At 44.3% G+C, this 25135-nt stretch overlaps 1 long non-coding RNA gene across 1 annotated transcript in view; it reads left to right on the forward strand.

Annotated features, from left to right (window-relative positions):
• LOC128911159 (uncharacterized) overlaps positions 1 to 19325 on the forward strand; it is a 29408-nt gene extending 10083 nt beyond the window's left edge. Inside the window, exons 4-10 of the long non-coding RNA XR_008467016.1 lie at positions 1308 to 1466; positions 2955 to 4815; positions 5057 to 5308; positions 8771 to 9103; positions 10266 to 12790; positions 14492 to 14684; positions 19038 to 19325. This is a non-coding gene — a long non-coding RNA (uncharacterized LOC128911159). The remainder of the gene's footprint in view (positions 1 to 1307; positions 1467 to 2954; positions 4816 to 5056; positions 5309 to 8770; positions 9104 to 10265; positions 12791 to 14491; positions 14685 to 19037) is intronic.
• Positions 19326 to 25135: the final 5810 nt, after the last annotated feature.

A 25135-nucleotide genomic window follows, 5' to 3' on the forward strand; every position in this document is an offset into this window, starting at 1 on the left:
AGAGCAATGCCTTTTTGCTGTGTAAATGTAAGAGGGTGCTATAGTTTTGGGTGATATGAACAACCCTCTGAAATGCTGCATAGCATGCGCAGGGCTGTTCCTTGTTTAAGCAGAAAAAAATCCAAGTCCGCGCTGCTCTTCTGTCCACTGACACAGCAAAAGTAGCAGCTCAGGAGACACAGGAGATCTCCACTGGGCAGCAGGGCCAGACTTCGTGGGCTGTGGTGGTCACTTGGCAACTGGCTGCTTCAGTTTTGGGAATTCCACCCTGCAAAGATGGCAAGTTTTGTGCGGGGCTGCCTACCAGCAGTGGCCAAATAACATCCAAGCGTTGGTTTTCCCTGTAGCGTTACGTTACAGCACATGCTGAAGGAGTTATCTAATGGGATTCCCAAATTGGCCTCCAGGCAGGACTGACCAAATTACAGTCATAACATGCAATAACAGGAAGGACCTTGAGAGGTCATCTAGTCCAAGTTTCTGCTCAAAACAAGGTCAAAATTGAATTCAGGGAAGGTTGCTGAGGGCTTCGTCCAGTCAGATCTTGAAAACCTCCATGGACAGAGATTTCGTAACCTCCCTGGCCATCCTGATCCAATGTCTGAGTATCCTCATAGTGATTTTTTTTCCTTATATACAATTGAAAGTTTCCCCGTTTCAATTTATGATCATGGTCTCTCACTCTCTTCCCATAAAAATCCCTAAAAATCCTGGATCTGCTTTCTTTGTAACCTCCTCATAGGCTGCTCTGAGTTTCTGTGAAACCTGGTCTTCTCCAGGCTGAACAAGTCCAGTTCACCCAGCCGTTTCTTACACAGTAAGTGCTCCAGCCCCCAACCATCTCGGGACTGATTTTACATCATTGTTTGGACACGTGATGAAAATACTAAACGATGTTGTACCAGGAACTGATCCTTGTGGGAATCTGCTGGAAATAGTTCCACTCGTTACTCTCACCACTTTGCGATCTGTCAGTAAGCCAGCTTTTAGCTCTTCCAAAGTGCATCCTTTTAATTCCATATAATGCATGCTTTTTAATTCATACCAACGTACGCCATGAAATGAAATGCTTTGGCAAGACCCAAGTAAACTGCATTAACGTGAATGCTACTGTCAACTAGACCTTTCATCCTGTGGAAAGAGACCTGTTTAAAAAGATCTGCTTTGCATCCAGCCACATGGATTGGCATTCGTTGCGTGTAACATGTCCGATTGTTTCTTCATAAAGCTTTGATTAACCCTTCCCCCTGTTTTCCTGGAACCGAGTCAGGTCAGACTGCCTGTTGATTCTCTTTCATCATTTTCAGCCAGTCAAAATGTCTTGGGAGATAAGGAAAAACAAAAAGCTTCTCTGCTTTCCTGGCGCGGAGGCTGGCCTGTGAGATCTTTGGATGCAACCCGAGCAGATGCTCTACCTCAAGAATGTTCCTGCATCTTGTGAATAAAAGGGAGCTCAGGGAATCAAGGTGAGAAAGAATTGGATGGAACGTGCTTAAAAATATGAGAATGTTTTCATAGAACATTGATTTTGTAATCAGTTAGGAAAACAATTATATGTCACAACACTGGCATAATACACGCATTCAGACACAGCAGCCTCTCTCCCTCTTTCTCGTTTATTGAAACCGTATCCTCTATAATGTTAGAAACAGGTTGAGGAGATCTTGAAAACCACTATTACCTGGAAAAAACAACCCTTTTATGGTGATTTTTTTTTTTTGCTTTTAGTATATTGCAATCAAAATGTAAATGCATAAATCTGCTTCACATTAAATTTGCTGAAAAACTTCCCCCCCCGCCCCCTTTCATGAGATGAGGTTTCATTGGCAGTGAGATACTATTGGATTTGTATCCAAGCTATTTTTAACAAATATATCCTTTGATTGCCGTAATACCAGTGAGGGTGGAAAAGCATCGATGCAACTTTGGAATTGCGTTACCTCATATTATGTTGGTCATCCTCTTGGGGCTAGAGGGTAAGTATTTCTGCGACTGCAAACACAGATGGACAAATCAATTTTCTCTTTTTTTATCGGTTTATTACAGGTACAGTGCATATAATAAAAATGCAAATTGAGTTTCATTTTAAAGAAGAGAGTAATTAAAAAACAACCAACCAAACAAACAAAAAAAACCCAAAAAGACCCTCCAAACCCACCTTTTCCTCTAAAGTATCATAATCAGATGCAAATTTATGTCAGATGATGAACTTGGAAAAAACCTTGTACCCTTCTTTAACATACATAAGTTTTACCAAAGTCCATTACAACACTTTGGCATGGGATTTCTGCATTCTGTTTTACTTCAGGAGAAAATGTAGGGAATGCATCAAAAAGGAGGAAAGACGAGTGAATGATATAAATTGGTTTCTCTGGGCCTGCAAACTGCAACATATTCATCTGCAGGCACTATTTTTAGTAAGTTGTTATTTCACAAGAGAAAATACCAAAAATTTTCCCCATAGCTATTTTCTCTCAGCAAAGGCATCTTTACACCAGAGCCAGTTGGATAAGGAGACCATGGGGTAGGCCTTTTCCCCCCAAAATCTGTTGTTATCCAAATTAAGGAGCTAGAAAGGTCACTAAGCTGTGACTAGCCAGTTCTTGCCTCCCGTATCTAACTCAGATACCCTGTAAGAAATTTTCTATGAGCTTTGCTTTTTTTTTTTACCCATGTCTTGTTAGACCACCCATGGGGGAAAGCCAGCGCAGGGGCAGGCTGTCCTCGCTATATCATGGTAGAAACACCTGGGAGAGCCTTCTTTTTCCTCCCCTCATGGCATCAAGGGGGGAGATACAGGACAGCATTAATCCAAACACTGAATTTAGTGGTGAAGAAATGTAAAAACAGTCACATATTTTCCTTTTAATAATGGATACAAGAAAAAAAGTCAAGAAACTGAGAGCATGGAAGCACTGAAAGGCATTCTTATGTATCTAGGCCCATCTTTTCAGATGGCCAAGGGTTCTTGCTATGCGACCGCAGAAGTGAATACATTCAGTGGTGTTCCCGTCCCAATGGCAAGAAGAGGCCACCACCTTCTCTGGCACTACTTCAGACCGCTGTGTTGTCTTCCTTTCAAGTGAGCGGCCATTCAGTTCTCTTGAAACCTCATGCTTTTATATCACGTTGCACGATGAGAAGGGGAAAGGGCATTGCTTTCCTGCTTAGCAACACGAGTGGGAGAACTGGTCTGGAGGAAATAAGAAATCACCCGGAACTTTGCCAAGAAACTGCAACTTGTGAAACATACCACAGTTTTGGCTAGGTTTTTTTTTTTTTTTTCCTTCATGAAGTCTCTCTGCAATTCTTAGTTTTGGCAGAAAGTAGAGGAGAAATAGTGAAGCATTGCAAGTCCGTTTAAATTCTACTGGGCTCCCAGCTTTCCTGAAGCGAGGAAGTATAGGACATCTCAGACTGACAACCAACTTTGATTTCTAGCTCAAATAGGTCTAGAAAAACTTTTTCCTTTCCTTTTCAATGTTCTTGAGCTTTATTTGTCAGAAGTCTAAGTCATGGTCACAGTAAAACTCTTAGGTTTGCACATGCTTGCTCGGCATGCCAGACTGATGAGTTTGTAGCCAGGTACAGATCAATTTGTAGTTCTCCTTGCAAATTCTTATTATCTTTCCTCTTTTAGTTTGTGATCATAGAAATCAGGAGAAATTTTTTTCCCTCTCTTTTGAGGGAAAAAAAAGATTCACTGGAGAGATATATGACGTTTGTCACCTCCTACAGAAATCCCCTACCCAGAGACCTGCACAGATGGAAGATACGAGAATTGTTGCTTTGATAAAAAGTCAGTCAATCAATAAATCAGCAACTAGAGAAAAAAAATATACTGAGAGGAGTCAAAATACAGCACTGCCGCGTGCTTTGAACATCTACCCAGCAATAAGAACACCGTTGTTGTATGCTATGTCCTACAATGGTAATTTAATTTTTGAGGGCTACTGCCATGTGCAGCCTCTGTGCCAGAAGCACAAACACAGAGACTTCAAACGCTGAATTTGTGGTGCCACCTCAGTAAAACTTGAAAAAGTGAATCCCAAGAGTGTGTATCCATGCTTCCCTCACCTTAATGCCTCAGATTTCATGGAAAATTGTATAGCTTAGTGCTGATGAGGTTGGAAATGATGCTACTTTCACTAGGGATTTTTAAGGGAGGAAGGAAGTGCACTGCATTCTGTATCAACCATAAATCATTGATGAGAGGACGAAAGCATCTTCTCATCGGGAATGAATGTTTGGTAGAATGAGCTCTCCAGGCATTACAGTGTCACTCACAGGAACACATATAGCTATGAAGCAGACCTCCAGCCTGTTGAACCACGTGGAATAGTTCCAAGCAAAATATTAGAAATGTCAGTGCCAGTTGACTGAGAAATTCAAGTCAGCTACTAAATGCACCTTGCAAGTGCAGAGGACTTTCTAATTATGACTTGCACAACCAGGAACTAGTGGGAGAAAATGGTAGATTTTAACCTTCAGGTGAAAAATGTGTGGATGAGCAGTTCCTGGATATGAAATCATAAAGCCGTAATGCCAGCTTTTACTTCTACTGTCTGAACAAATTTTTCAGAAACGTGGAGTAGTCACGTGAAGGTGATTTCTCCAAAGACAGAATTTCTAGACAACTGCAGCATTCAAATGCTTAGATTTGGAGAAGCCTGTGCTTCTCCTTTCTGCTCTGAAGCAGCATCAAGCACCTGCAAACACTTCTGCGGTCCCAGAGCCACTGAAGAACGTGTGCTGGGCTGCCCGCTTTCCTGATGCTGGAAGGGAACAGTCAGAAGGCATCTTCCCACGCTAACTGTAAGTTAACAAAAAAAAGAAGCAACCTTCACGTTTCGTATAAGATGATGGAAGGATATTCACATTTGTAGTAACTTATGACTTTACTGCTTAATTTTCCACTGACCTTTCAAAGAACTACTTTGATTACTGAGCTGCATACGCAGTAGTGTGCACGTGTTCATTATGTTCTAGGGCAAGCAGTGGCTCTAGAAAATAGATGAAAGCAAATAAAACTTTGTTTTTCTCTTCTTTATTACAGGTTGGTAAATACATAACGTGTAACTCAAGGAAAGCAACAGACTTGCTGCCTGATTATCTCTTTGCCATTTCGCTGCAGCAGGTCACCTAGTCTTTCTAAAATTGACACCACCCCCCTGCCAGCCCCATGTCCCGTATCAGAACTCCTGGTGCGTGCATAAAAATAATGATTGTCTGTTTATTTGGTGGCTGGTTGTAACAAAATGAAGATGTGGAAAAAGCTGTCTTTATCCCTGGGTGCCAGAATTCACTTGTAAGTAAAACTAGAAAAAAAACCATAATACCTTGAGTAAGGGGTTAAAATGTAATTTTATTTTTTTTAATTACAACTGTACATTTGAGAACGGTGCTTGTTAATCTCTTATCAAAGCATTCTATTTTTCTTTGATCTAACTATAATTTATTGAGAGCAGTTGCCACAGGCATCTGTAATCCTGCTTTAAATCCCTCTATGCATTCCACTGTTCCAGGCTGGCCTTTTTCCATCCAGCGTGGTGAATGTATTCTCCCTTCTGTTTGTATGTGCATCTCACATTTGTCTCCACTGGAGTTACAGGCACTCACGTACATGCAAATAGTCCCTTCAAGTGTACGCTTTCTTTGTATTTTGTTTCACACACTCATTAATTAATACAATTATTTGCTACCCAGGAAGATCTCAGTTGTCTATATTAATGGAGCTTTCAGAATGTGGGGGAAAGATAAACATTTTCTTGCTTGTTACTGTCTAAGAATAATGTCAGGGACATGTGGTAGCAGGTTTCACAGGTAGTGTTTCATTGATACGTATACGGTATTTTTATTTAAAAAAAAAAGATCAAAAGGGAAAGTTTTGAACCTCAGACTAAGAGCTGGAAAATGGTGTAACCTCTGCCACCTGTAAATGCCAATGCAAGTGAGCTAGGCAATTTTGATGCAATCCCATAGTTGTTCTGTACTTGCAGTGAAGTGCCGGTTTTCCTTGCACACATAAGGAGTTTTGTGATGATGGACCGTCCCAAAGCCATTGACTTGGCACAGAAGTACTCCAGTGAAATGTACACTTCCGAAAGCAATATGTAATACATTCAGAGACTAGCCTACCCATTTCTTACTGAAAATAAAACCAAGCACAGTGGATTGTAGAAATTGCTTAGCCATCAGAAATTGCGAGGGACTTAGGTGTCAACTTGGAAACAGAATCAGGTAACCTGCATGCTCTTGGCCTGAGTGCACCTCCATGTTCGTAACTAAGTTACAGTTGGGTGGAATCAGTCCATGTGGTGTCTACATTTGTGGGTTTTTTAAAGCATAAACCTACAAATATGTAACTGAACAGATGAATATTCAAGCAGTTCTATGACTGAGCTGAATTACTGCACGCCCTTAACCTAGTCATGACGGGCATAGCTATTGGTAGGACATCAGTGTTAGGCAGACCGACATGTCGTTTTGGACTGTGACCTCTCCTCCTTCTCAGGTCCCCACAGTGAATCACCCTACAAAGATGTGCATGTTGGCTTACCTTGAGGAAGCATGGCTATGCAGGAGTTTTTCTTATTTCACCCTTTCGCCGGTAACAGATTCTTTCCAAAGGTACAACATACAGGTGACTGACAAAGTGTACACAGTAGATTTTGAAATCCAGTGAAGTCTCCTCGCTATCCTAGTGACAAGGGTCACAAGGGTAAACACTGACCCTTAAGAATTACTTAAAACTGTTACCACATCATTGCAGGTGAATCAATAAAAACTGCAAAAAATAGGTGGTGGTGTCCAGATATTGTAAAAAAAAAAAAAAGTAGCATTTGAACTTCTGCTTCATCCTTGGCACTTTGGTCTCACATGATTGTGCCTGTTTCTCATCAGTGCTAAAGAGTGGAGGCTTAGTTAAGACTGGAACTTGTGACAACGGGTGACTCGCCTTGTTCACCTGCTTCTCACTTGGGTGGCTTCTCCATGGAAGGCACTTACATGTGGCTTCAGATCACGTTATCAGTTTAAGAGGCAGAGGTGTACCTCAGGTCTCGCAGAAAGATCGCTTCTCGTTTGCTTTGTGTCAGAGGCTGCCTTTTCAGATTTAAAGGCCAAGTGCCACTGCACATGCTCTGGATTTTCAACCTCATCCAGTTCTTTCAGCACAGGCGCTTGTTTGAGGACGCGAGCATGACCAGTTGACTTTTCCATACACATGAAAGCAGGCAAGATGGGACATGGCTGACAAGAAAATAGAGCTTGAGAAAATAGAGTGAGGTAGTGGATGGAAGATCTGACTTCAGCAGAAATAATCTTTTATTAAAAAAAAAACCAAACAACATTGAATAGTTTAATGAGTACTTTCTCTTAGGCCTGCATTTTCTTTAAATCAGTTACATCCATGATCACAGCATTTCTTGACACCAGACTGGGGACTAATACAAGCTTAAACTATGTTCTGTTGGCTTTTCATGTGAAAACATGCACTATTCATCATTAAATGATCATATGTCTACTTCCAGGCTGAACTCAAAGCTGGACTCACGTTCTTCCCCAAATTGCTAAGCAATAAAATCTGGTTTGGAAGATGACTGGTTTTTTAACAATTCCTGCAATACATTTGTTGTTCTGTCAGGTGCCAGTTCCTAATTCTTTTGTAGGCTTCCTTTACAAGCACACGTCCAGCCAGACCACCACATGCCTCTCTTAGGGTGTGTTTACATGAGTTATTTATGGTGCAGGAGGGGTTCTGTTTGGTAAATTTTCCCTGCATCTATACTTGAAGTCCTGCCATCCCTCCCTTGGTGGGATGAGAGTCAAGTCGCACACCGGGGTGCCCTGGAGACAAGCTGACGGCCCGTGTGGGTGCAGGCTCCTCCAGCAGCACCACGCCAGCCATGCGCGCCGTGAGCTTAAGACAGGGAACCTCATTACTGGTAAAGGCATGATGTGGTCATGCAGCCCCAGAGCCAGAACGTGTTGCAGCATATTCTACCCCAGCCCTTCCCCAGGCTTGCTGCACCAGCAGGAATGTAACTCTACCCAGAGAAGACGAAAGGACGAGATATACAGACTTGCCACTAGCTGAGGGAAGTAGGGAGACCAAACCCCTCTCTGCACATAGGAATTGCTTTGTTTCTACGGTTATCGTGAGTTTCGTGTTGCAAATTGCAAGTCGTGTCCTTGTGCAAGAGCCAGTACCAGGGGCAGACTGGTTCCTTTATGAGCTGATGGTTTTGACCACCTGCTGACAGACATTTGAAATCCAGAACGCTAATCACAGCATAAGGATCTGCCAATTTCGTCTTGACAGAAGACGAATTCCAAGCACAAGCACAAATTACATAAATTCAATCTATGTATAGAGTCCATAAAATGTGAGTGAATTAATGGGATATAGGTTATTGAATCATAACAAGATCTAATGAACAATTTACCACAGAAAAAAGTGTTATTGCAGGCATAACCTGTGTTTTATTTTGCATTATTATGCTATAGATACTGAACGTTTAATGGCTTTAGACCTGTTAGAAGGAGTTATAATTCTGTACTTGACAGAGTAGTCAAAATAATCTTGTTTAAAAGTTACTTCAAACCCAGAATTTACAAACTTTTTTGATTGGGCTTTTCAACCCATTTCAAATTGTCGTACTTCCAGGATTTCATTCAAGCAAATAACTCAAAGTTTTTGGAATGAACTAGTAAGTTTTACCCATGGATTACCTACGTTTCAGGGTATTCTCTCTATTTCTCTTTCCAGGTAGTAAGATCTTCAGTTCACAACTTATACGAGTTGAAGGCTATGGCCTAAAAAGCCACAGTCTCCTGAGATGCCATAGGTGAGTTCAAAGCTTCCCCCATAATCAGCTCTCACCTCAAACTGTCTAAAAACCAGCTGGCTGAAGCTAATATGTCCAAAACAGAGATGACGCTAACAGAAGAAGCCCTTGAGCTGTTCTTTTGCTACATAAGAACACCATCAGTTAAAAGCAGAAATCCCTAAATCATAAATTAGTCTACAATGCCTTTTGAAAAGCCACCAATCATAAAATAGATGCTACCTTCATCATCTTCACAGAAGGTTGTGCTAGATGTTGTTGCGTGAAAAGGGGCAAAGCGGTTTTGGCAGAAAATAAACCCCCTTGCGTTCTAACACTCCTCACCGAGGTGGGAGGCTAGGTGTGGCTAGGTTTAAATTCTGAGTGATGCCCAATTCAGCACTATCAGTCCAATCGCGTTTAATATGTATTAAACTATTACGATTTGGATACACTAATAGTGGACTGCACCTTCAGTCTAGTCGTGCTCATGAACTAGCACGGCCACTCTTGAGTCTTTGGTCACGTTCAGTGAGAAACAAAAACGACTAGCTACTTAAAAAAGTGCAGTTTATTTAAACAACAGGTATATAGGTTCTTAGGATTGCCGGTGATAAATACACTGTCTGCAAAGCACGTGCAAATGAAAGTATTGTTACATATACAAAACGCGCGACAAAGTTATAAACGATACAGCCTGGCTCTAAATGTAGAAAAGAGAGTCTCTAGAGAAATTTCTAAGTTTCCCGAGGAAGCACTCGGTATAATCTAAGTCTTACCCAAAGGCATCCCTATGGGGGGGAAGAGAGGCTCAGCCCGTCGACTGATCCCAGAAGTCAGTGATGTAATTCTTTATGATGGTGTCTTCCCTGGGTATCCCCCCTCTCTCGGGCTATTTTTATACTATTTGTTACCTTCAAGGTGGAGTTTGAGTGACTTTAGTCATACATAGTTTTATCGTGATTGGTGTAAATTTTTCTCGCTTCACAATTAAAGGTATAGTTTACGAGAAATTCAGGGTGCAGACTCAAGAAGGAGTGGTCGCACCTTGGAGGCGGGTAGCCGTCGGGATGGAGGTGTGTTTTGGTATTATAATGACATTATAATGAGCAAAGTTCGCACAAAGGACAGCATTTCATCAAAATTTGACAAAATGTTGGCTCTGAGCATCTAGCGGGCAGCTAATTGGCAGCTTATCTGTTTCATGGTATCATCCCATTCCCGTATCTGCTATACATCATAAGGTAAAGCCACGGAATAATTGCATCCCGTCCCGTACCTCATGTAGCTTATCAGGGAACCACAGATGTTGTGTCCTTCATGCCAGCTGCGGCTATTTTCTACCTCAGAAGCCTCTTGATTTTAGACTTTTCCTTAAGGTGTGAACAATGCTGTACTTTTGTATTTTTTAGCCAATTTAGTATTTATTCCACATAGGTATACTGGACTTAGCCCTCGTCACCCCAGTTCGCGTAAGATCATAAACCACCCTTTTACCCTCTCTTTGGCCAGCACACAGCAAATCTCTCTCACTTACGTCCTGCTGGCTGGGCGCTGTCAGCCAGTGAGACGGCTCGTGAAGAACTGTCACACGAATCAGAGCATCCATACGGAAGGCATTACTAGATCCAGTAAAATGACCACAAACATCACCATGGTGAAGTGCACAGCTTGTCTCTGTGTCAAGGCTTTTCACATCTCTTTCAGGACAGCATTTGTCCAAAGTTAACTGAACACGAAAACTCAACCAGAAGACTTCCCAGCTGACAGGAACAAGTTACTAATACCTGTTCTGCTCACAGGAGAGAAACAGAAACGGCTTCTCTGAAAAAATCGTCAAGTGCTGCTTGTTCTAAGCATGGATGAGTTTCCACAATCATCTTTTCCCAGCTTGCGAGGACAGTTATCTGCAAGATTATTGCTAGGCTGAACTAGTGTAGTGAACTCTTCGAGCTTTGCGTACTTCCTACCTCGCTAAGATGGCTTGAGCACGAGAGGAAAGGGAATAGCTGCTAACAGTATCTTTTAAAAAGTGACACGAGGTATTTATTAGTCATAGTAGTCCCAAGTGAGAAAGAGGAGTCAAGTAACTGTTAGAAGTGGACAAACTCAGCTACTCCAAGGAGCTGAGCATGGAGCTGGGAACACACTTCCCTGTCCGAGCAAGTGCCACACCACCTCCGCAGCCTCGGCAGCTGCACGTTCATGGAGCCACTAAGTCCAGGGAAGACATGGGGTCAGAAGCTTGCAGAGTTTTGGCTGAGGACTAATAACCTCCGCAGCTGCTGACTCTCCCTTCTACTCTCTCTATACAGAGAATTCAAGCCCTTCACACTAGAAACTATTCCCCACTGCAGCTGCTGGGTATTCATAACAAACGGCTAATGGCTAAAACTGTGGGCTGTGGACAGTGTCATCTTTCATGTCACACGGGGACAACTGTGTATTCCCCACTGCGGTTGGGATACTGAGCTGTCATCCTAACATCATCTGGAGCCGTACCGCTAGACCAGGGACTGCTGTTCTGACCCCTGCTGATGCCTGCTTTGTATCAGGTTACTGTTTTCTAACGTTATAGGTACACCAGAACCAGGTACCTGCCACTGGTGTCTCACTGCAAGAGAGGAAGTGTAGCTGTAATAGCCCCGTCTACGACCTGCACTTAAATCGTGTTTGATCCCAGGTTACAGCAGGGCAAGGGACAGACACCAGCCATTCCAGAGTCCCTGCAAGTCTGTGCTTCCTAAGGCAGCGTGCCTTTTGTGCTGGTGTTTGGGATGATCCGGAGAAAACACGAGGAGTATTTACTCTGTTGATGAATGAAGGGAGCCGAGGTGCTGCTGACCAGAGCGAAGTTTCTGCTGGATTGCTCTGAAATGCCTTTCTTCAAGTAATCCTGAATCAGTCTTCTGGGAAGAACACGCCTTTCTGCTGATTAACACTGTAGAACTGATCTGAAAAGTACTTCCATGAATCAACCAATTTTCCAAACACCAAAATTTGGAAGTCTTACAAAAATCTGACTTTTGTTAGAAATAGTTTTGTCAAGATACAGTGGGATGCCACAAACAGCCTGATGAGCTGTAAAGAACACGGAGAAACTACTAGAGTGTGTAGGGATGCCAGGGCAGACCAGAGACCAGAAAGTGCAGTGTGTCCCACGCGTCAGCCCTCTTGGACTCACACTGCTCCAGCGAAGGTATCCTTCTACGCCACGTGGGGCCCAGAGCCTTCAGGTCACTTCAGTCCAAACACAAGTGGGTGGCACAGTTGACCTGATCATGTATCATCTTCAGACACATCCTGGATATGCTGGACTTCGCGAAAATATTTGGAACAACTCCGTTGTGTGCACAGCAACAACTCGGCTGGGATTTCCTGAGGTTCAGCAGCCCAATAATTGGGAGGTTTCCTCTTGAAGCAGTCGGTTGCATATTGCCATCCAAAATCAGTAGAATTGGCGCATCTTGTAATCATATATGATTGTTTGGCTTTCTCCAGCTCTATATCTAGATTTGATGGTCAGAGTTTTGAGCTCGGGGACAAAGGCTTACACAAAAGAAATAAATGTCACTTGTTTTCTCTGTTTTGTAACAGAAAAAAAAATACTAGAGCCCAGTTCTGCTCCTGTGAAAGGACAAAACATGTTAAATTATAAACTATCAACCTTTAAAAGCTTCTGGGATTATTTTTAAAATGACAAGAACAACCACATGATTTCTTTCTTGTTTACAGGACAAATGTTCTCACAAAATAAATCCAGCCACAGAGGGGAGTGGCGGGGAAAGCTGAATCGCATTTGGTTTCACCAACAGTCTAGAGAGATGAAAATATCCTTCCTATATCTGTATCTCAGGGCGTGTTGCCAGTCCGGTGAAGCCAAGTTGCATAATGCTCAGCCAAGAGCACCCCAATTTTGGTCTGATGTGTCGAAGATGAGATGTACCATAGCGTGTTTGTGTGTATGTGTAAACTGTTTGTTTAACTGTTTGTATGTTGTTAAACAAGTTCGTATGTGTAAACTCGTTATCAGGCAGGGAAGTGGCCTCATCCTGAAAGGCACTGAGATCAGCTGCCTGGTGCTGAGCCACGAGACTCCGGTGGGAGTTAGTCAGAGCTGGGCGCTTTTGGTACCTTGGGGTGCACCCTAAGGAGGGTGATGTACAGGATCCTGCTTCTCAAACGCCGACAAACCCCCCTTCTTCCTTGCAGTTTAATTCTAGAAATTGTCACTGGCGGGTATATTTTGTGTCCCCCACCATCACACACATAAATTAAGGCACAGCTGTTATCGAGAGATGAGAGCTAAAAGCCCTCTTTGAGTGATTTTGCCATAGCTGAATGAGCTGCTTCTGACGCAAAGCAGAAAAAGCTGCTTGGCTTTTTCTGCCTGCCCCAAGGGAAGACTAAAAGTTAGCACAACTTTGAGTCAGTAACACCTCTTCCCCTCTCTCTGCTGCTCTTCTTAGATGTGCATCTTCTCTTCAGGTACTAATTTAATCTTTCATTTCATAAAGCAGCAGTCCCTGCAAAGGGTAAGGTTTCTTCGCATTTGCAAGAATGTTGTCTCTGAGTTTGGCCTGGGTCTTGGTTTGGGTTTTGGTTTCTGTTGTTGAAGAATTGATCTTAGAAAACTATTGAAGCCAATCTATAACTTAATTGATTTGGATTTCTAAATTCACTTACATGTTTTACAGAAGAGTATTAAATATTTTTATGGAGCGTCTTAGTTCAAACTGATTGTCTGAATTGGATGCCAACAAACAAGCAGTTGACATGAAATGATGCATCTGGGAAGGAAGAAATAACCCTAAAGGCTTAGCAAATTCAAGAACTTGTTCAGAGTTTAAATTTATAGACGATCTGAGGTTTTGGCTTTCAGGTACATGAGAAGAATCCTTCACAGTCCCTCTGACGGTGGCATTGTGTCTGCATTTATGAATGTCGTAAACAGATCATACCAAATCCATTCACAATTGCATTTCTTAAATTTACACTCAGGACATGATTCATCATGAATACCATTATACTAAAAATAAAAGGAATGGTGACTAATTATAATAAATGCAAACGTATACATTGCTCTCTGCTATTCCTCTGCTATTCCTTTGCTGTTTCTTTTACACCCTTTCTAACAAGGCAGTGAGAGTGAATCTCTAATGCACAACCTCTAATCTATACCATATTCTAGCATACTAAGATGTTCCTGAAATAAAACCCTTTAGTATCTTATGTCATTTGTATTCTCCAACTCCTATCCACTTATTTGGAAGCTTTTGAGGCATAGTATGTGTGCTCATACCACGACACAAAAGACATCTATCGACAGGGCTGCAGAATTGTGTGGTATTAATTTATGTAAGGCAGCTACTTATAAATCACAAGGTATTTCTCTATGACAGCATGATTTAATGTAATTTATCCACATTCATACCGTATCTTCTTAAAGCAATTGGAAACACTGCTATTTGCATATTTATTGTATTTTCATAAAATGCTATAAGAGTTTATTAGAATACTAGGATGGTATTGATCAAGTCTGAATGCAGCTGATTTTAACCAGAAAGACAACACAAAAACGCCCATTACAGCTCACGGGTAGTTAGAATTACAACAAACTTTATGAAGAATCGCTAACTGTATTCCTTTGTTTTAAATCCCAGCCATCCCTGCACTCTGCCAACAAGCTGTGCTGAACTAGCAGGTGTCTCTACTAAGGACCACTGGCCGGTGACCTCCTGGCAGGGAGATTATAAGAGAGGAGAGGAGACCAGCCCAGCCCCATGTGGGAGCGCAAGCAGGAGTGGAGCAGAGCAGCTTTGGGCACCAGCAGTCTCCTTTCTACCCTGAACTGAAGTAAGCGCTACTTTATTTTGGGTTAGGCTTGGGGGACATCTGCTTGCTTTGTTTACAGCAATAAGCTGTAGCCTGTTTACTGTGTTTGTGTTTAATTGTCATACGTAATGGTGCCTCAGAGGAGTTGTGCTTTGAGATTATTGCCTCTGTGATCTGCGATCTTGCGTAGACGTTCAGATTTTGTTTGGGTGTTTGGATTCTGTTCTTCAACTAGCTGCCTTTCCTCAGGGTGACTGACAACAACAACAAAAAAAGGTCAGGTAAAGACTTTACTAACTTCTGCGAATCTGTAACTCTAAGCTACTTGCTCTGCTTTTATGAGTTCCCGAATATCTAGGAAAAAAAAACAATTAAGAAGAGAGGATGGGCATGACACCTGTGTTTCTTGCAGAGCAGTGAGAAAGGGGATAAAATGTGAATACAACCCTTCAGTTTGTGTGATGGACTGCTTGTCAATCTGCTGCAGGAGCAGTTCTTTCAGTGAAGGGGGAAAAAAAAAAATAATCCCATATTTGCTTTTTTGGTGAATCTGCCTTTCTCTGCTATAGCCTTCCAGCTCCTCATTTGAAAAGAAAAAAAAAAACCCAAACGACCAAAAAATTCAGAAAACCCCACAAAACCCAACCAAACAAAAAACCTAAAAAAATCATCAGCTACCCTCAGATGGCCACTTATTTGTCCAAAAAACCATCACTCCTCTTAAACCTACTGTAAATCTGAGTGCCTTATGCTCCTTGTTCCCTCCCGGATCCCAGTTCCTCCCTGGGCTGCAGCAGGGATGTAGGACGCTGAACTGGAAAACCACCAAGGCATGGGAGCTGCCCTGGGACATGCTACTTACTGCAATACATCTATGAAAAGCACTGTGAAGTGTTCCAGAGCAAGGGGAAACAAACGCGTGTGGCGTGTTCTTGCCTGCTCTAGGAACTGAAATGTTCACACGAAGTCCCACAGACGGAGAGATGGCTGTGTCTGGCTGGTGTGGCGGGTGGAGGAGCTCTTCAGCTGGCTGTACATGGCCTCTCCTGTAAGGGCTTCATCTCCGCTGGTGGTTAAGGGTCGTCGAATCCTGGAGGCCGCAGGTTCCTCTGTCTGTGTTGTGAGAGGGCAGAGGTTGTTACTGAAAAGTGCCTGCTGGCATCAAGCTGTGTGGCATGCTCCAATATCCACCCTAGTACTTACCATCGGTCTCAAGGAGTGTGAAAACTGTGTTTGGAAGAGTTGCCAAACATGGCAGATGCAAACGCACTTGATGTTCTTGTAAGTGTGTTTCCCTTTTGGCCTTGCTGCGTCACCAGCTGGCTGGCTCTCCGGGCAGCTCTGCAGCCTCTGGCTCTCTCCAACGACATTTCCTTGACAAAAGCTTAATTTTATCATTGACCTTTCTGAGTGGCTACAGGTCTACAGACAGGACAGGGTACTGCCTGCCTTGTATCCACGATGGTGGATGGTGACTCACTTTTTTCCCCCTCAAGTGTTTAAAAGTGCTGTGAATGATGCTTTGTGCCTCCTGTGCCTGAATCCTGTCCCTCCTGTGGCTCCTGGAGCCGGCGAGCAGGTCAACGACTGCACCCTGCTTGGCTGCAGCTCCCAGCCAGAGCCTTCCCGTGGCTATTGAGCATTGCTGACAGGCTGCTCACGCTCCCCAGAGCTCCCTGTTACCGGTGCTCTCGTTACAGACACTAATTGTCCCTTCCCCCTGCCCCCCAGCAGCGGCGAGGCTGCGGAGGAATAATGCACAGCAAATAGTTTGACTCATGCACACCTTTAGCCTCTGTACTCGGCAAGAAGACCTGCATTTGCACATCGGCTTACGGAGGAATGATTTCCATAGCAACAGCAAGGATCTGTGGGATAGTATGAGTCCTGCCTCGGAGAGCATATAAAGCACCTTCTTAAGAAATAACTGGCTGCACAGGCTCTGAAAAAAACACTCACAATTGACTATGTGGAGGAAGTGTTGTATAATGGGTTTTTTTTGGGGGGGGGGGGGGGGGGGTAGTGGGGGGAAAGATTATAGTCATGCTTTGGTTTAGACAATGCAACTTTTTTTTTTTTAAATTCCTGGGTATAGAGAATGGGGGACTTCTGCTTTATGTAAACTGTTAGGGAGCGCAGACAGGATGGAAAGATCTGCGGCGATTCTTTCAGCAGTACTGCGAATTAATTACCTCAGCGAAGATCTAGAGGGGAGTTACCTGAGGCAAGCATCAAGGGGGAGGGAAGAATGACAGCTCGGTTGATTGGGGGGGGAAGAGAAGGAGGATCAGCTGGTAGTCTCTGTAAATAACAGGTTTTATGGTTGTTACTGGGGGGCAGGCTTTTCGCTATCAGAAGACAGGGAGGCAACGCTCTAGTACTTGGGGATGCAGGGAAACAAGTCAGGAATCATGCATGAGGGAATGAAAAACACTTAATTCTTGGTTACACGGGTATGTCTCTCTGCCCCTTGTTGTTGTTGTCGTCCTCCTGCTTCTCTTTCTGTTTTGTTGTGGTGTTCTGCTTTACGAAGCTCCACGCGCACACAAAGCGGTCCCGTACCTGGACACCCTCACCAGGCTTCTCTGGGGAAAACGGGCAAACAAGCGCCTTGGCTCCTGGAGGTTCAGGAGGGTTGGCCCCTTCTTTCTTGGTCCTTTCGTGAGCTCCCGGGGGATGTGTCCCTGGGCACAGATCTGCAGCGAGCTCTGCGGTGCCAGCAGTGGTTACCTGGATACACACGGCTGCGTCTTTCTGAATGGCATGAGAGTGGGAGGAATTGCTTCAACTCATTATAGGTGCCGGGAAGAAAAGTAACAATGCCGATTTCATCACTTGCTTAGTAAGGTGATATCTGATCAACCCTGTGTGCTGCACTGCAGCACAAGTGTCTCAGAAATCAGCAGTTTTGGAAGGGGAAAATTTCTTCATTTTTTGGATCTTTGATCTGTTAAACTTGTTAATGTTCAGACAGCTAAAATCTTGAATCCCATGCTTGAGCTGGGTGCTGCAAAAGAGATCTCTCCATGGGTTATGGAATTCCTGCACCTTCCACACACACAGAAATAAAATATGGATAAGTTTGCCCATATCCTTAAACCCTTTTTTATGCATTTGATAAATGATTACTCTTCCTGACCAGATATATTTTCTGACCTGTACAGCTATCCAATTTTTAGTTCCCCTCCCACGAGCCTGAACGTTGCATCCCGTTGTTTTCATGTGTGCATGCGAAGCTGGCAGCAACAGTGAGAGATTTAGGAACATCCGTCATGGGAGGTAGAAGATGACATGCTCATTTTTGTCTATTTGGTGCTTTAATAGTGAGAAGGCCAGCGCGGGGACAGTGACAACTGGCTCTTGGCTCTGTGCAGAGGTTTGCCTGGAAAGCATCAGCTGGAGGGCTGGCTGGGCCCTCCCATCTGCGAATCCCCTTTGGAAATACATGTGCTCCAGCTCCGGCACTTGTGCTGAGCGGGGATCCTAGCCCTGTGTCTCCAGGTGGGAGCAAAGAGCAGGGCTGTGGGATTTCCCCAGGCAGTGAAACCGGGGATGGCAAGCCCTGCCTGCAGAGATCAATAGTGGCGGGTTGTCCCACAGCGTCTGCTGCTGTGGGGTTTTGAACAAAGCAAGCTATTTTCTTCTAGCGAGTATCATGTACTCCCAGCTTATGCTTTAATAGGATTAAACAGTCTCAGCATGGCCTTGGCAGGGCCGGACGTACCCCGGGGCAGGAGAGCCGAGACTCCCTGCCTGCCCCAGGCATCCTCACCCCTTGATGCTGGCGTGTGAGGAGCGTGGCTCCAAGGGCACCTTGGCAGGTGTGGTGAGGCTGGATCCAGCCCTAACACAGGCTGCCTTAGTCTGGGATCAGGTTATTGTCCTCTAAGCATGTATTTACCTGCTAACCTGAATTAAAAAAGGCAAAAGATGAGTTGGAATACTGCATGCACTGATGTAAGCATTGTACTGGGGGATGCATTTCTCTCTGAAGAGAACTGGGCAGGAACCATTAGGAGTTCGATGCCACCTTCCTCTGCAGGAATCTTTCCCTCCTCCCTCTTTTGCCATCTTGCATTCTCTCTTCTGTAGATGACTTGGTCATATAGAGACATGTAATGTCCAACACAGAATCACCATCTGAGGGTGTCCTTGTTCAAAGGGTTGCTTATTCCAGGCTGATCTGTTGCAAAGCAAAGGAGGTTGAGAGTCTGAACCAGGGTGGGATGACAGCCAGGGATAGACTGGTGTAAGCAGCAAGTTTCACACTGGGAGCAGAAGTCTCATGAAGCGAAACATGAGTGTCTTCTCCTCACTCTTCCTTCTCTGCAAAGAAAGTACAACTCCTTCTCTCTTACTCTGATGTCCCACCAGCTATGTCTGCTTTGCTCATACGCCAACTCTCCCGGCGGGTCTGAGATACAGAAGTTGTGGACCCACGCTTCAGTGCCTGCCTAGCAAACACTGTGAAGGAAGAGTGTGTGCAGTTCCGGGATGGAGATCTCCTCTCATGGGTGCATCTGAAGGCAGCTCTGTGGAAAAGAGTTCCAATTAAAATCGATGACTTTAGAAGACCAGTGCTGGAAGCTGTTTTGTTTCATCCCACGCATCCGTTTCCTTCATGGAAATGCAATGTGTTTGTGTCAAGGCTATAAAATAAAATACCTCTTTTCCAGAAATGAATAAATTAATTGTGAATTCATCAGATGGCATTGCCACATATGCTGAACAGAGAACAAAAAGGCAAGGCAACAGCAGCTTGTAATAAAATGCCTTTTATTGAAGCAGTAAAGATCCACGTGATCTTCCACCTACCCTTTAAGATAGTAATAAAAGTGACTCAGCTTGGCAGCGCTGGTAACAAGTGGTAGATGGCTTCTGAGTTGTTTTGTTAGAGGAAAAACACACATTACATACAGCCTTGGATTGATCAGGTATTGGCTCCAGAAATAAGCGTGAGGAGGAGGATCTGCTGTTACTGCTCCAAGGCTCATGCTAAACATGCACCGTGGAGAGAAAGCATCCTCTGCTGCTAGCACTACCTCCCCCTGCCACCTTCCTGGGGAGCCATGTGTAAAGTGGAGCTGAACAAGCAAACAAGAAGTTCAGAGTCATGCCAGAGGCTGCAGCAGGAAGGGGAAGATGAGGCTCCCTGTTACCTTAACTAAGTGCTCACCTCTCACAGTTGTTTCTAAGTCAAAATCACTGCTTTGAGGTCTTGCAATGGAAAGCTCTGCAGCAGAGGGGGATGTTGAATTCTGTTGTAATAAATGATGTCAGGAAATAGAGAAGTAACTGAATGAAAATGGGATGAGGGAGTCTATCATCTTCTCCAAACATTGCATGTCTGTAGGAGCTCCACAAGAATGATCTGGTGATGCGCTTACCTAAAACGAGCGGGCAAAAACCTGCTACAAGGCACTGGAGCAGATGGAACAAAATGAGCAGGGGATCAAACTGGAAGCGCTTATGGGTTAAGGCAAGCAAGTCCAGTGCTTCCATGATGGTGAGAGTGCAAGGGGGAGAGATGGTGGGGGAGAAATGAACGTGACAAGCTGCAGAAATAAGAATGTAACTGGTCTAGGCAGGGGTCCCTGAGAATGACGAGAGGTAACAAATCTCTGCAGCGGTGTGCTTCCCCTGCAGAGGACAACAAAGGCTGCTCTGAGGGTTCATTTCTTGTGCAGGCTGGCAGAGGTTCATGCCTAGATGCTCTGGAGTAGGCAGCATATATTGGTGCAACTGGTTGTACATCTTGGAGGCTTGTGGAGAGCATATTGGTGATTTCACTTCTGAAAAGGGGCAGCTGAGGGGTCATGGGACTGATTCTTGGTGGTTGGAGCCTTGTGTGAGTATTCACCTATTGAGTGTGCCTACTGGGCAGACTCATTTCACAGCTACGTGGTGGTGGTTGCATTTGTCTTTTTGTTTCTCTGCCAGAAACTGAATTTTTACCTTTTAACCAGCTTATGAATCCATCCCTAGCTTTGACCACTGCGTGTATAAACCTCTGCTTTCATCCTTGACAGGGCCTACACAGCTTTGACTTGGGCCAGGAAATCCTGCAGGTCCATACTCAAACCCATACAGTATTGCTTGCTAGTTTAATTATCTGCCGCTGTAGGTTGTGCCTGCAGTTATCTGGAGTTCAGATTCAGTCATCTGCAGGAAGATGCCCTAAAGGGTATCTTAGAAAGCAGAGTTGAGCTGTTGCCCTGTGCTGCTGCTGTGGGAAGTAGGAAGATATCACAGATGGCTTTGGGAAAGGGGAACCAGTTTGGTTTAACTTGAAAACACGTTGGCAAGTGAAAACTTTGTTATTAGCTCAATGTTAAAAAAGGAAAAAATGCTGAAAGCTGAGGAGGAAAGAGGATTTTAGCTGTTGTGCTGAAAATGCTCTTTTTTTTTTTTTTTCCCTCAGCATTGGGGAGCGGGCAAGGTCTTCTGGTGTTAGCTTCCCAGGGCAGGAAAATTGAAGTTCTGCCCCTGCTGGGCTCTGCAGAACTTCTCAGGAGAGGAGAGCACAGGCAGGAGGGCCCTGCATCCCAACCAGCACTGAAAGAGGGAGAGAAACTTCTGTTAATAGCCTGCTGGAGAAAACGGCTCAGGTTTTTCCAGAGCAGCACTAAACTGTAACAGAGCTCGGTTAGCAACCTCTGGGGATGAGAAGTTATTCAACCTCGTCATCTGGTACAGCAACAACCCTATTAAATGGACCCCTCGTTGTGAACGAAATATCTTGGTGCACTGTGAGTCTGACGGCAAGTGAGACCTCTCCAACACCAGCTCTCTGAGGGTGGGAGCGATCCTTTTGCTGCACCCACACTTTACACGGTGATGCTTCTGTAAGCTTCTGTGACCTCCATTTTTAATGTGCAAAACTCCTAGTACTTCTTCCTCCGAGAGTTTCAGCAATGGAATGGGGGTCATGTTTTGTGATGGGAACAGGTGTGGATACTGTTATTTTGTTCTCAAAGGATATGACTGTTCCAGGCCACGGAGCGCACAGCGAAACACCCCCACGCACACCCTCAGCTGTCCCTGACTGTGCTCTGGACTTCGCGTGGGGCAGCTCTGTGCAGCATGGCCGTTCCCCTGGACTCCAGAAGCAGCGGAGCCGTTAGGAGGGCTGTGAGCAGCACACCGGCTGAGTTGGGCACTGCCCTGCATGGATGGCGCTTCTGTGCATCCACGCGGTCCCACGGCACTGGAGGCCCCTGCGCAGCTGGCACTGAGGTAGCTCCTCCATCTTGCCACAGAGCAGCTGGGCCCGCAGCACCCTTAGCAGTAATAGCACTGAACAGGAATTTTTGTCTTAGTCTTTCAGTTAACCTATTGCCCACTCCTCAGTGAGTCGTCAGCCAAGCCTCCAGGTCTCTCGTGGTCAGGAAGTGCACTTTCACATGCAAGTTTGTAAAGGAGATGAATCTTTCCTGGGACAGTCTCCAAGACAGTGAAATGTGTTCTTCTGCAAGCTAGAGATCACTGCAGCTTTCAACAAAACAAATCCCGAGAACAAGGCAGGCATCCTCCAACTTATAACGCAAACATATAGCAGTATGCATGTTCTCAGGGGGAAAAAAAAAAAAAAACCTTACCAAAACAAGGCACTCATCTTCCCCCCCCGGCATGTGTAGTAGGGAACAAACAGCATGTGACAGACCTTAGCTGGGTTTTGTAATGCCAGGCTGGAAGGCGCTCAGCTGATAAGCTGGATGTAAGAACCTAGACAGAACAGAGTTGAAGAGATTTCCATGGATCAACGTGCTTTGCTTACCAGGGCATTAAGCAGTCTGCTTCAGTCTTCTTAGAAATTCAAGGAAAAAAGACCATAACAGTTGATCCCACTCTGAAATTGTTCTCGAAAGTTAAGTGAGATTTCTCAGGGGTGTCTTGAGCTCCTTGGATGGACGTGGAGAGGATCAAGGGTGTCAGCTGCACAAAGCACGCCTCCAAGCATTACCTCAGGATGAGCAATGTGGTGTGCTATGTGGTGGTGTTTCCTGAAAGAAAGCACTCGCCCATGCTTCTCTAGATTAGGTTTGTGTGTGGTAAAAAAGGAAAAAGCAAAGAGGAGAAAACTCACCTGTGAAGACTATGGTGAGCAGGTACCTAAGATGGGTGGGAAGAAGAGAGGGGGCACACTAGTTATCAGGGAAGTCAGCTTGCTACTCATGGTGCAAAAATTGTTTTCTGGGTTCCCTCCAACCTGTTTGTAAGACCTCCTGACTCATCTTATTAAGGCTGAGTTATTTGAAACAGTGGACAACTGGCTGTTAAAAGATTAAAAAAATCTGAAAACGTTTACCGTCGAGTCTTCATCATGGATTTGACCCGTCCCTGCTTCCTTAGTCAGAACAACCCATCGTCTTGTTCCTTCCAGTCTTTAATCTCGTATTACAGGGGTTTTGATAACGTGGCATAGACTAGATGTGGCAGGTAGGAGAAGTGGGACAGCACAGAGGCACTATCTGTGAGTGATAGAGATGTGGTAAGAAAGGACTGAACTTGTGCAAGCTGCCTCACAAAGGCTCAGTGGGGAACATCTTGAAACCAATTTTTAAAAAACTATAAGCAACTGCCTGGGTTGAAACTTTCCATGCTGATATCTGTCTTGGGACAAACCTTCATGGGAATTCTCACTTTCAAGAGACAGACTTCAGATCTTAGAGGATACAGGGACTTGCAATGTGGAAAACATTCTGCTAACTTATTCTAGAATACGTTTTGAAATTGTCTTATATCAGAGATGTTCCACAGCAAAACAAATCTATGCATTTATACTTGCCACATAATGAACACAGGAGAAGTTGAGAGTTATGATGGAAAATACAAGTGTAATGCACAAGTGTAAGTGTAATTCAGTGTGCTCTGGGAGCTCAGATTATCACCGTGTGATCTTGCTCGTGGCATTGCATTGCTCCAGGTGCCTACAGTCTTTCTGCAGCCAGCTGAGAAGCCAGGAACGGTTCGTTTATGTATGTCCCATGATTCCAGGTTATGTTTTCTCAGCCTGATAGTCGATGTCCACCTGGACAAATCTCGCTGCTTTAGCTTCAGCTCAGGCTTTTTCAGGAGGCTGTACTCATGTGATGGCTCCTTCAATTCAGTGAAGTTTAATTGTTGCTGGCTATATAGCAGCCAACATCGTGCTTTAAGTGTGCGCTACTGGGTGGATTATGGACCCCCTTCTTTGACTCCAACAGTAATTGTTGGTGATCTTGCAATAATGCTCCCTTGCTATTATCAAGTGAATAAGCTGTGGTATTAAAATTGTGACACTTATCAAAGTGATAATAAAAACTTTTAGACACTTGTCCCAGGTTTTTGGTGCCCGAGTAACATGGGATAAAACTTCTTGCTGCCAGCCTTTATGAGACACTTCAAGACCAATCCCAGTATTTCCTATTGCAGCAAAAGCCAGCCCTGTTTGTTTTCCAGGTCAGGTGAAAAGTAATTTTTATGGTAATGACATGAAGCTATCGAAATGCCCAGCTCAAGACAGGCAGGAACAGCGGAACCGAAGCAAAGAGTGAGAGGTCATGTCAGGTCTTAAGATCTTCACAGAAAATGGTCTGCAGGCTTGTTCTGGTTTGATGATCTTTTTTTCTTTAAGATAACTTTATCATTAATGTAAATATTTAAGTATTACTCCTTGGCTTTTTCCCACTCCTTGCTTTTCTTGTTTATTTCTTTAATAGAGAAGGTGCTAGAATTTCTCTCCTGCTATTCAAAATAATTTCTCATTTTCTTCTGCTCCCATTCTGAAATCCTGAGGCTAAGCCTTCCCTGAAGACTCCAGTTTTCCAATTTCCAATAACTCCAGGTTCACCCAACATAAGCATATTCTCCTCCTTGTGCCTCTCTTGCTTGTACTGCTACTGCACATGTGGCAATTTCCCTTTGATTGCTTTCCCTTTTCCCCTCTGCCTACAGTAAATTTCGTATAGCGCCCACCCAGCTATTCATCCATTTTTTGATCTTTGCTCCGCTACAGTTCAGAATTTTAATGCTGTCTCCTCTCCACCCCTGTTTCTCTCAAACCTAAAGCCAAATCACAGAATCTCCGGTAACCTGGGGCTATTACCCACAAATATAGATCTAGATATTTTCTTTCCTGCAGTCCCTCAGATCTTAGATATCCACTAGGATGGATTCTTATTACCTAGCTTGTTCTCATGCTGCTTTTCTGTTTTGATCTTTCTGAGGAGTTCTTCTTTGGGCTTGCTCCTGCCACCGTCTCTAAGCTGGACCCCAAAGACACTTGGCCACCTTCTCACAGGGGCTTTCTGCAAAGCAGAGACCTCCTCCTGTGGGAGGGGGCTGCACGGCCAGCCATGGGCTGCTGCAGAACACCTGGAAAGCAGAGCCTCCCTCTGCACACCCTGGCTCCAGGGTCCCTTAGGGTCATTGGGAGTAGAACTGATAAGGATTTTTTTTTTTTTTGATACATTGGCCTTCCTTACAAAAAT

This window comes from Rissa tridactyla, chromosome 6 (assembly GCF_028500815.1).
Source record: "Rissa tridactyla isolate bRisTri1 chromosome 6, bRisTri1.patW.cur.20221130, whole genome shotgun sequence".
NCBI classification, from domain to species: Eukaryota; Metazoa; Chordata; class Aves; order Charadriiformes; family Laridae; genus Rissa; species Rissa tridactyla.